The following is a 12847-nucleotide window of genomic DNA, read 5'->3' on the forward strand; positions in this document are numbered from 1 at the left end:
AAATATCCCAAAAGTTTTGAATAATATACTCAATTTAGATTTGAGTATCTTATTGCGAACAGCAAAAAAATGGGCAAATGATCAACAAATTAGATAATTTGTAAATTAACTTAACCAGATTTAAACCAAGTCGTATGGTCTACAACTTAGAAGTTCATGACCTTCAATTTATATATCAATATAAAAACATTCCAGGCATTCATTTCTTTCAGCTACATTTTTTCAATATAACTTTTTTTTGCTTTCTTCGCAATTTTTCCTGAACCAATGGACTTTGTTAAAGTTTGAATGCAATAATAATTTTTAATATTGCGGCTGTATCTCATCTGTACTTCTCCGGTGCAAATCTTCCCTTCGTGTACTGCCGTCCACATTTATCTACATACTATAAACCCTTATATATTGAACTTCCTTTTGCATATAACCAACAAAATGTTTATAGGACTTCTACTTTTGCTTCCATACATCTCAAGTTGTAAAACTAGAAAAGTGAGGGACCCCAGGTGCTTTCTCACGCGTAAATAGATAAATTTTAGATGAACACAGTCAGGTGTTTACGTCATCAGTTAGCTGAAGGCATTACTCGGAACAAAATCGGCTAAATTTCAGAACGATACGTTCCATAAGAAAGTTTTGCTCCACTCGCAGCCAAAGACAGCGAGCAAATGTGGAGCAGACCAAATGAAAATCTCGGGCATAGAAAATCAGGAAAATTAAGGAAACAGAGAGACGGATGTTTTATTTAAGCACTGAGCAGGGTTTCCAGTCAGCTGGCGAGAGAGCAGAGAAAAGAAAAGCTCTCGCCAGCTGAATTTTCCGAAGAGAGGGACACAGGATGGGAGAAAGAGAGAGAGCACGTGCTGTGCGTGAAAGTAATAAATGGAAAGCACAAAGAGAAACGCACAAAACAGAGAGACAAAGGATTGTAAAGTACAAAAAATATGCTGCGAAGTGTGCTTATATAGGGGATTTATATATGTAAAGGAATGGCAACATATGACAGCTGTCATGTTACAGTCTTTAGCAGCAACAGCAATGAAAGTTGGGTTAGGTTGTGGAATTGTGAGATTAGAAACGAGCAGTCGGAAGTGGATGATGCCAGATACGGCAGTTATGGCGGGGAAGTGGAAAAAGTGAGGCGGGATTAACGGTTGCAGGCAGGGATTATCAAGTTGTCAATGAATAAATGAATTGGATGAAGAGATAAGCCAGACAGGAAGCGTCTTAAATGGATTATTAGGACCTTTCCTGCTTTTCAGAGTGCGAGAAGAACGGAACTTTTGAAAGAATTGACTGAATATTTTGAGTTTAGCTGGTCTTTGACGAAAATCGATAGATTGGCAGACTGAATTTGTTTATGTTTTATATAAATATGATTGTTATGTTCATATAGCCGCAGGATTGAAAATCTGCAGTGATGCTGCGACAATAAAATTGGAGCTGTTGGGGCCAATGGTTATAAATGTCAGAGGTTATTAGCCCAGTTTTATTTTTAATAAAAATACTCATCGAATGAAAAATGAAATGTAAAAAATGTATTTATTTAGTCAATTGTACAAGCATTTGGTATCATAACTTTATATGTTGTGATTTGTGAATAAAAAAACAGTATTTTTAAAATTTTTTATGTTATTATGAAAGCAATGTTTATTACAAATATGACTTCAGAATTTAATTCAGACCACTAAGGTTTTGAAAAAAAAATTTTGGAAACAAAGGACGGAAGCGATTGATAATTGATAAGTCAATTAAATTCTAAAATGTATATCTACCATTGTAAGCATAAATATTTAAGAGTCCTAATTTTAATAACATATAACTAATTTATTGGCCAAATTATATATATATAAATTATGCGACGTTACTCAAAATTTAAATATTCAAGTGTTTATTTTGAAATAAAACTCAAATGAATGACAATTCTTACCGATTTCAACCATAGGTATAGTCAATTAAAAGGTTTTCGAAGGCACTTAACGAAGGAGAGTTAAGCCAGCATTAACCCAATATATTTTTATACATACACTATGGTGTAAGAACTGCAGAAAGATTAAAGCTCGTAAAGTCCGACTTTAAACTTTCCTATCAAATCAGGTGCAGGCAAACTCAGTCAGCGATGAGGGAAATCGAATACGCAGCCAACTATGCCATCGCAAATTATAGTCAGGAGCAGCAGCCCCAGCTCGAGTCCCAGAACTTGAATCCGGGCAACAGTTGTCAGCGCCTCGGAAATCTGAGGATTTTTGCATATGACGGAAAAAGGCAGCAAATCGAAGCGGGTTAAATGACGCGTAAAATGCTAAAATGCGACCTCTGACAGCCAGTTTTGAGAACAAACTCTACAGAACTGTAAAACTATAAGAAATATATATATTCAACAGTTCGTAGGTATGCACTTGGGGGATTAAAAAAAAACAACTTATAAATAAACGTTTAAAAATACAATTCTGGTTATTTAAAGGCCACTGTGAACTTCAATAAGGGAATTTTTCAGTGTACAAGACGGGTCTTCACCTCAAAGCTGGAGGCGCAATAAACCTGGCCGAAACTGGCTGACATTTCCCTGGCCAAGGCCCTGGAGGATGGATGCAGGGAAAACGGTTCCGGATTGGGAGTGCGCGATTCCGACCACAAAATGCATGTCAACCGCAGCAGCGGCAGCGCGGACAAACAACCATAAAAACAGGGCAAATTAATATTTTATAACTTAATTAAAAACAACAACAGCAGCGACAGCGACTGCGACGGAAAAAGAAACAAGGAGCGGGCATATACATATAAATAAAAAAATAAATGGGGGAAAAAGCATTCCTGAGGTCGCTGGCAACTTTAAGTTTTGCGCCATGGTAATTTTTTATTATTCATACGCAGCGGTGGCCGGAAAAGCTTTTCTAACGTAAAACACTGGACACCGCACAGTCAATTTAATTTTAATTTACACTTCATGCATAAAAAATTAAATGCACGTTGCCGTGTCAATTGATGAGCAGCAAAATCGCGCGCACAGGCAGGAAAAAGGTCTGATACTCATTCAGGACGTTCAGGACCCGTGGCTCCTGTGGAAAATATTTATAAAAATGATTTCCCCCCTTCCACGGACGATTCCACCGAATAGCCCAGCCCATTAAGCACGAGGACGAAAAGGATGCGGTCGATTCAGCAATTGTTTGTGGAAATGTGCAGCGGAAGCCGGAATGGAAGTATTTTACGGCCAACTGCCAATGCAGCAGCCAGGATTGCGTTCCCGTTCCCGAGTATCTGGCAAAGGATTCCGCTTTGCAGGTGGGTCGACGATGTAAATTTGATTGAGATCTTGAGCAAAGGAGCTCAAGGAACTGAAAATGGCAAATGTGCAGCGGTAAGGGAATTGTTGTATGCACAAGAAGCTTTATCCTGATTAAAACAGTCCAGGGAGCTTATTATAAAGAAATATCCACAGTACTGAAAGGCCGGTAATCAAAGCAATAAATTCCGGCAATGTGTAAAGTGTAAGTATATATTCTTGATCAGCATCATCAACATTATAGGTATTAACTCAATTGGCTTTTGGCAAACTTGGGAATTAAATTGTATTACTAGTAAAAAATTGTTAGTAAAAAATGGTAGATTGATTTTTAAAATAAGCTAATGTACAAATAAATCAAATTTTTTTAATGTTTATATATTTTTAGTACTTATTCACTGTAACTAACTGACAATAACTGCAGGAAATATATTTAAATATAACTTTTTAGAGATATATTTTCGACAATTGGTATTATTTATCTTCCCATACATGCCTCTTAATTGATATTGTTATGCAACCTCAAGGCAATAGACAAAACTGCAATCGAAACTGTTCTAAAAATACGGATCCTACAAAGAGGAAAGATTTTATTACTTTTATAATTGCTTGCCAAATAATTTCCGTACCTAATGATTTAATTAAATATTTTATTTTCCATCTTCAGCCTAACACAATCCCTATGCTCCAAGGAAATATTTCTGTCTCTTTATTTCCGCATATTGAGCTCTACTATGATCAATCAGTTCTGTCAAGCGTTTGTCAATTTGATATATGTCTAAAACCCCGCCCCGCCTTCTCCGCCTGCACTACAAATTTATTTATATGCCTACGACTTTGTTGGGTTTATGTGCAAAATATACACATGTGAGGGGGAGAGGCTCTATGGAGGGAGGGCTAGCAAAGCATCAACATTGGGTGTCACAACAGTTTCCATGTTTTTACTGCATGTGTGTTTAGTAATTGTTGACTTTTAACATTGCCTTCATGACTATAATTCGAAGAGGGTTTCTCAGAGAGCTTCGGTCAATTAACTGCAGCGTTTAATATCTTAAAACCCTGAGCACTGCACTCGTTTTCAAGACCCATTTCCGATAAAACATAATTACTTTGACCGGCGAAGTCTGAAAACCGGAAACAAACAGGCTACAAAGGCCCTCGAAAAACAGGCAGACAAACAGAGATCGATAAACTTTGGTAGAGGCAAACGATTTGTATGCCATAAGACCCTTAGCCCCTCTCTGCCTCAAAAACATAGACAATAAATTTGAACAAAAGGCAAAACACATTCGACGAGTGGCAACAGCAGCCGAACCTGAAAAAATATAAGGGAAAATCGAAAAGAAAATTGTCAGAGACAGCGGCAGACCAAAGGCAGGCGAAAATTGAGGGGGGAGCTGCGGGAAATACACAGGCAGAGAACAAGGAAAACCGAAAACCCCAAACAAAATGGCAGCTCTTTAGTCTCGGCTTCGATTTATATAGTTATATATAATGTGGGAAGCGGCAAAAGAAATGCCTTTGGATGCCCACTGGAGCGGCAAATTCTTTTGCGGCTGCCGCTGGAAAATGTTGCACCAAATGCCAGTACCCATGGAAAAGGATAAATATGTCAGCTCCATCCTTTAATGCCGATGCCCTCCACCAATTTAAAAATACTATATGATATAAGCACAAGTTCATTTTCATGTTTTAAGAAGTCTGGTTAGGAAAAAAGGTCCTTAATATTTTTAATGATCACTTAAGAATCCTATAAATACCGAACACAATGATATCAGGATCCAAGGACATTACAACATTATACTTTCTTAGATTCCCATCATCATAATAATCTCGGAAGCAGGATTATTTATTTTATGGGTATAACACAGAGGTAGAGTGAAAGGGCACTAGTCAGTTGCACGAAGTTTTTTATGCCCTGTTAATTGTGCCCTTCCTCCCTTCCGAAACCTTTTCGCCACTTTGCATACGCAACTGTCAACTTTTGCCATTTTCGCCAAACTTCACACCAGCTCAGTGGGTGGCTGTGGGGGGAAAACACCGCCCACTCTTCCACCCACATGTGTGTGGGTGTATGGGAATCATAAATATTTTCCAGCCCATTGATTTTTGGTCGTTTGGGCTGCCAGCCGTTGCTGATGAAGTCGCCATAGACATTTTCCGAGAGTGGGTGTTCCGGAAGTGAAATTCTCCAAAGTCTAAACGAGGCAGCAAAGTTCGGGAAATTCAGCATGTCTGGGCTTTGGCAAAGCTCCTGATAATTGCCATCTGAGGATATTTCGGCGCACAATCGCCTAACCCCATTTGCTATTTGCCCCCTCCAATAGAAAGGATACTCTGAAATGTCACAAAATTGATTGAGGAATTGAAGGGGAAAAGGGTTTTCGGAGGGTCAGCCCGTCAGTAGAACATTAACGATATTTTGCTGATGCTTTTGTTGCTTGTCACGCATAAGCTACCGTGACCCCATCCCAACCCCTTTTCCAACCCACCCCCTTTTCCAACCCTTCACCATTATTTCGTGTGTTTTGTTTTCAGCGACACTTGATTGCCTTTGTGGCTGAGAGAGTGTATCTATGAGGTTGGCCCACCCTTCGATTTGGGCATTGTAATATTTTGAGGCAATTTGCAAACAATTCGCTGAAATTTAATATTTGTTATATATTCATGTGGATATGACCTGGCTGATTATGAACACATAACCCATTTCGGATGTAATTAAGATATCATAATTAATATTATTCAATTTAATATTTCTTAATTGTGAATTGTAAATTAAATGAAATTAAATTTAATTTATGTTCATATAATTTTAAATTTGTAATATTACATTTTGTTTCAATGGGGAATCACTAAGAATTCTCAAATTCCTAACTTTGATGTTTCAAGAACAATTTTATAAAAATATTATAATAGTTATTTTCACTACATTTATCTATGAGCGTAATAAATAAAACATTTATGACTGATAAAATACAAAAAGTACCCACTCAATGAAAATAATATTTTTAAAAGCTTTTAGAATACGGTAAATATTATTTGACACGAATTTTAATGGGAATTTGTGATAGTACTGGTATTTAGAAGAGTATTTATGGAATCTGTCGTTCTCATGGCTGTTTTTGTTGTTGCTGGCACTGAGCCCATAGCCAAAAAGTATGCTACGCATCATATAGACGCAAATTATGTTGTCGGTTGATGCGAGCAAACGAGAAACAAACAGACAGGATGGAGAAAGTGGAGAGAGTGGGGAAAGGGGGCAGACACTCGGCTGTGTTGGTGTGCGTGTGCGCCTCGATCGATGCGTTTTTATGCCCATCCAACTTTATGGGGCGGCTCATAAATATTTTTGCTCAAGTTAATTGAAACATTACCAAAAAATGCTTGTTGGCAAATATTGAACATTTCTTGCTGTTTGCGGGATTTCCGCAGCCCCATATATGCACACTCACTTGGGCACACTCACAAGACTAATGGCCGCGTGTATACACACTTGTACACATACATTTTTTAGCATAAAACGATTTTTTGTAATGATTTATTGGCAGTTGATGGATATAAATGGGGGGAGCCGTGTTTGCCTGTTGTTATATGGCAAACAGTTTCGACTGAAATTTAATGGCGACCAGTGCGAGTCAAGAAAAAACCAGTCAAACTATGCCAGTAAAGATTTTTTGCAATTAATTGTCCTGACAGTGTGCAGTTGCCAAGATCAAAAGATATCTGCTATCAAACAATTAAGCAATGGTAAGCAACCAATTTCACTTCGCAGTCATTATTATTTGACGCCAAAATAAAACTAAATACCCTTTCGCTCTAGGATTAGAATTAATCATATCAATTATAATCGAAATTTTGGCCCCTTGTTTGCGTTGTAACCCATTAAAATTTCATTTTAACTTTCTTTGGGTGAAACTGCAACCGCATAATTTGGCAACATTTTGCGGTTGAACTTTCTCGCATCTCGCCACTTTTTCTCCAGTTAATTTTGCGGGTTTTAATTAAAATTTGTTTGCGCCACACAAAGCCTGTCATTTTTTGTTGCTGTTCGTCTGGTCTTTTCTAATTAGGGTTGGGTTCCCTACCCCAAAAACAAAATCGCACGCTGCGAGCCGACCTTTTAATAATGCCGCTAAAAAAGTATACGTATATATTTTGACAGACAACCGAAGAAACGCGGGCGTCGGCGGCTAATTGAAAAAATACGTTTTAATAGCATAATTTTTGCCGCTTGCGGTTTCTCAGGACGCCAAAGTCTGTGAAAACGGTTGGGGAAATGTAGAGAGAATGTTTTCCAGAGACCCCGAAAATCTCCCTTTCATTATTGGTTATCACCTGGAGGAAATCTTAGGGGTAGATGGCAGGCGAAAGTCACGTCTCGACATCAAACACTATTCAAATGAAATTTGTTTTTGATTAGACAATTTCTATGCAAAAATCAACACCAGGAGTTTAATAAAACAAATTGGTTTTCCCGCGTCCCCCCAAAATTTGACTTGATATTTCTTTTTCCGCGTTTGCTTACAGCTAAATTAAATTAAAAATGCGAGGACATTAGGAGAGCGGCCAGATGGAATTTCCCATCTTTAGCTGGAGCGTGTCTCTTCATATCGATGATGCAAATGAGCCGGGGAACAAGCCCATCGGCTGAGGAATGGGGGTGTCCAGAGTATATATACATTTAAATCTGTTTCTGACGCCTTCACAATAAACCGCAAGCTGTTGAATAGTGACTCCATTTGGAACTGATTGGAATGGCTGCTTTGGATTGGATGGTAAATCATTCTTCAAGCCTGAGGTTGATGGTTTGTGGCTTTTGGTTAACTTTAAAGCTTTGGTATGTCTAGCGAAAGTTTTTAAAACCTGTGGATATGACGGCTTATTTATTGAGGTCAAAAAGGAAACCGCACCCAGAGTTTTGTGGTGTATTTTGTTGATTGCGAAAATTATCAAGACTTCTTGTTGGATTGGCCAAGCTAAGTGAAATTCAAATTTAAATGACATAAAGGCAGCCCAAGATGGCAAGATGTCCTACATAAATTGATGGTTTAACTTACTTAATCTAACATCCTAAGGTGTTTTAAGGCCTTTGGTCTCCACTTTCCCTAAATTCCCCTGTTTGGACTAGAGTCAAAAGCTACGCAAAAGCCGAGAAGTTAAGTACAGGTCGCCAAATGCCAAGGCTCCGCCCGAAGAACCCGAAAAGGTAAAATGTAAATATGCACACTGCGGAGACAGAGCTTTGGCCTTTGAGCTGCAAGTTTTATGAGACTGCATGTGTGGGAAGGAGCTGGGAGTTAGTTTCTGGTAGCTCTATCTCACAAATTCTGAACTTCATTAGGGCAAGTGCACCCCTTCCTCCGCTCCAAAGGTTGACCATCTAATAAATTGAAATATAAGTAACACTCTACTCCCCCAATGCACAGATGTGATCAAAATAATAGCCGTAGGATTGGAAATAATTATCCCTTTAGCTTATAAATGCTGTTTATTAAATCAAGTTAAGTCATAATGTACAATTAAATACGAACTTTAGTGAAACACTTATTATAATATACACGCTTTTCGGATTTGGAATCATCTTTATAACACCCTAAAGCAGATTAGAAATGGAAATCAGAAATCGTTTTCGCAGTAAACTATTTTAACACTTACAAAGTAAAACATAACTACGAGTTAGCTTACTAGCCTAAGAATACAATTTAGGAATGTTTAATCTATGAACTAATCATTGTTGTTATCTGATTAAGAATTGAATTGTCAAAAATATAATTATGACTTGTAACGCTAGGAACCTTTAAATTATAATAACATTAATAATACATCAAATTGAATTCCTGGTCAGACTAGCTCGTATCTTCTCTCCAAGCTCAACAATAAATCCCTGCAAGGGCATGGCCAATCCACTATTATTGTAGCCGCAGGTGTAGGACTATTGCACCATTTTCATTTGTGTTAATAACGCCAACGGTCAGCTTTGATTGTGCATTTTGTGAGTGAAATAGCAGTGGGGCCGCAGCTGAAGGAGATGTTTTGCTCGCAGTTCTGCTGAATTGGGAAAAAGTTTGGGTCTCCTTTCTCCATTACGTGGCGACGCTCGACTCGAACTCGAAAGCCACTTGGGCAATTAGAGCCCCCAAAAAGTTTGTCCAGCGCCATCGTCATCATCATCGTCGTCATCAGGACAACTGTGAAACTTTCGTCAAGCGTTTGGGAGTTGAAGTTTTCGCCCTTTTCGGCTGCTCGTCCTGCGGTAATTGCGTGCGTATTGTTAGGCGAAGGCATTCGAGATCCAGTTTTCGGTGGGATAGATGTAGGATGTGGGTTGGTTGGGGTCGGGGAAAATTGCAGTCGAAACGTGAGACTCTCAGTTCTCTGGATGCAGGGATGGCAGGTGTAATTTGAGTAAATAAATTATTTTGCATCGCACTTAGTGCGGTCTTGGCCGTAGTCGGCTATTTGATGTTTGGTATCCTGATAAATCAAAATAGTCCGACATATGGCTACAGTTTTAAATTTTATATTTCAAACATTTTCTATGTATTAAGCAAAAAATACAAGTTCTGCTGATGCTAACGTTATTGAAGGATAAATTTAAAGTTATTGCTCAGATTAATGCTCTTTATACCCGATACTCGTAGAGTAAAAAAGTATATTTCATTCGTCGGAAAGTATCTTACATGTAGAAGGAAGCGTTCCCGACTCTATGCAGTATATGTATTCTTGATCAGGTACACTAGCCGATTCGAACTAGCCATGTCCGTCTGTCTTCCGTCCATATGGGCGCTGAGATTTCGGAAACTACAAAAGCTAGAAAGGGACCTGGCATGGAGATTCTAGAACTTCTCGCTTAGGGCAAGTTTATTTCAGCAGTAAATGGTAAATGGGACTATAGTATAGTCACTATAGTCACTATACCCATCTAAATGCCAAACTTTTCCAAGTCGAATCAATTCAAAACCTAAGTTTTAGTGGCTATTACAAAACGGCCAAGAAATCGGATAACCCTTTTAACCTTTTTCTTTTACCGAACCAATCGACTTATTAACGGCCTTTATACCAATAAAAGTCACAGTTCATTTTCTTGGTACATCTCTCGTTTTGGTCGGACTGTCAAAGCAGATTCTCCAGCTTGCGGCTATTTGTTCTAGTCTCCTCCCGCACACTCCCGGTGCGATTCGTTACTACGTCGACCGCCGCCCACAGTCATATTTTCATGTCCACAAGGGCATTGCGTAAACATCAAAAAATTTTTTGTTTATTAAAGTACAATTTTCGTGCTTTCAAAAACTGGCCGAAAGCAGATACAGTTTCTTTAGCATTTCATCCGCCTCAGCCGTGGTCATGGAAAAACTTGCATCATTTCCGACTCAAAAAGTCTAGCTGTCAGTCCGGGCATTTCCTTATTCCTGTCGCACTTCGATCACATCCGACATATATGTTCAACATCTAAGTCGGATGTGATCGTGGTGCGATATGACGCCAGGCAGATAGGCTGGATTAGATTATCAACGGAAGTAGCGCAATGTTGGCCGAAACCCAAAGCGAAATCGTGGCGAAGACTATCTCTCTTTTCCGGTGCCAACTATCCTTGGACCGTAAAATTACAGTATTTAGTGAGGTCTGCTCCCCTTCTTCAGAGCCATTCCTTCGCGAAACGAACTTTGTCTACTATGGGAATAAGGAAATGCGCGGAGTGTCAGCTGGACTCTTTGAGACGGGAATGATCCAAGTATTTGCAATTACCACGACTGAGGGTGACGAAATGCTGAAGAAACTGTTCCTGCTTTCGTCTAGTTACTAAAGGGTATTTTGACACGCTTCTGTCAATGACATCCTCAAGGTGAACACAATTTGATGCATCCTTCTGGACATCAAGGCTTTATCTGCTCCTTGGCTATCTCTCGTCTAAGATCAATGACTCTTGGTTTCGTGGACGTTAGCTTGTCATTATTCTCATTGACTAGAATTGGCATTTGATGGGGATGGTGTCAGAAGTTGCGGTAATTTACGACTTTAGTGTCATTACCGATGGCAGCAGGTTTTGGCACCGACCTGCGTTCCATCGGCTCCTGTTTTACCTTGTAATTATTGGGTAGTCGGTGGGTCTTGACTACCCTAGATGTTTTTGGGGTGTTATTGGATTCTTGTCAACGATCACTTGCGTGGGCTTAAAGTTCTCCTGGATGTTAAAATTCAACACGACACCTTAAAACAAAACTTGTCCGGCGACGGTTTAGTAGTCGGGGCACTAAAACAGTTTAAGAAAATTAAATTATTTATCGTATTCGCTACAGATGGCTTACCAGGACAAAAAAGTTCAGAGTAGGTGTCTGTTTGTAGGCGTTTCTGTTAACATTACGGCCCTAAGTGGAAGAAAATGCACTTGTTATTAATACGGAAAACATTACATGTAGTTGCTCAGCTTTAAGTGAAATTATATGTACCGGTCCTACCTGTCTTCATTGCTGCTTCCTAATGTAGAAAAAATATGCTAATGAATTGTACGACGTCAAATTTTTCAACAACTCTATCAGTGTGGCTGCATTAGCAATTGTCATTTAATACTTGCTGGAAACCAGAGTTGACACCTTTTTTTCTTTAAAATGCCATGGCAGTTCTATTACATTTTAGTATTACCAGTAATATAATTAACTTTAGAATCAATTTTGATATCATATAGGCTCGTTCCCTCATTTGCTGAAATAATTTTTTCAATATTTAACAGTTAAGAAACTTAACAGCTTGGGAAATACCCAGATTGTTTTCTTTAGTTTGGTTCTAGCTTTAGGTATTTACTTTATTTCTTTTAATATTGCTTTAAGTTCACTCTTACTTTTATTTCTCGATCAATTATACCCGTTACTTTAAGGGTAAGGAAGCGTTATCGAACCTAAGAAGTATATATGGGCCATTCTTTTACACCCCAAACACATTCCTCTCGCATTCCCTTCAGCTGAGTAACGAGTATCTTATAGTCGAGGTCATCGACTATTGCGTTTTCTCTTGTATCCATTTTTTAAGATATCAAGTTGTTTCTAACATCTCTGATTTCTTCTATGAACGCACGTTGCAGCAAGTAGTGCGTGATTATTGCAATACCCATCTGCATGCCAAAAATTGTTAAAATTGGACCGTTCATAAAAAAGTTTTAGGCATATAAAATTTGCAATCTCGGAAACAGCCGATATGCCGCATGCACATCTCCATCTCCCTCGCACTTCCCTTAGCTGAGTAACCAGTATTTAATAGTCGAGGCCGTCGACTATAGCGTTCTTGTTTGTTTAGCTGAGAAATGGGTATCTGATAGAAGTGACACGCGACTTTAGCCTTTCTTCTTGTTATACCCGTTTCTCGTAGAGTAAAAGGGTATACTAGATTCGTCGAAAAGTATGTAACAGGCAGAAGGAAGCGTTTCCGACCCCATAAAGTATTTATATTCTTGATCAGGATCACTAGCCGAGTCGATCTAGCCATGTCCGCCTGTCTGTCTGTCCGGATGATGAAATGTATGGTTCTCATCAATACCTATCGATTGACCCAAAAAAAAAAGTTTGCCACGCC

General features: G+C 38.8%; 1 long non-coding RNA gene across 3 annotated transcripts; it reads right to left on the minus strand.

Moving 5' to 3' along the window:
* Positions 1 to 10533: 10533 nt before the first annotated feature.
* On the minus strand, positions 10534 to 11856 carry LOC136116900 (uncharacterized). Of its 3 annotated transcripts, none has more exons than XR_010653989.2 (4): positions 11740 to 11856; positions 11590 to 11649; positions 11365 to 11534; positions 10534 to 11246 (listed from the first exon to the last, which is right to left on the minus strand). It is a non-coding gene; the product is annotated as an uncharacterized lncRNA (long non-coding RNA). The 3 variants fall into 3 exon arrangements; XR_010653988.2 differs by having other exon boundaries at positions 10535 to 11246; positions 11313 to 11534; XR_010653987.2 differs by having other exon boundaries at positions 10537 to 11534.
* Positions 11857 to 12847: the final 991 nt, after the last annotated feature.

This window comes from Drosophila suzukii, chromosome 3 (assembly GCF_043229965.1).
Source record: "Drosophila suzukii chromosome 3, CBGP_Dsuzu_IsoJpt1.0, whole genome shotgun sequence".
Taxonomy (NCBI): domain Eukaryota; kingdom Metazoa; phylum Arthropoda; class Insecta; order Diptera; family Drosophilidae; genus Drosophila; species Drosophila suzukii.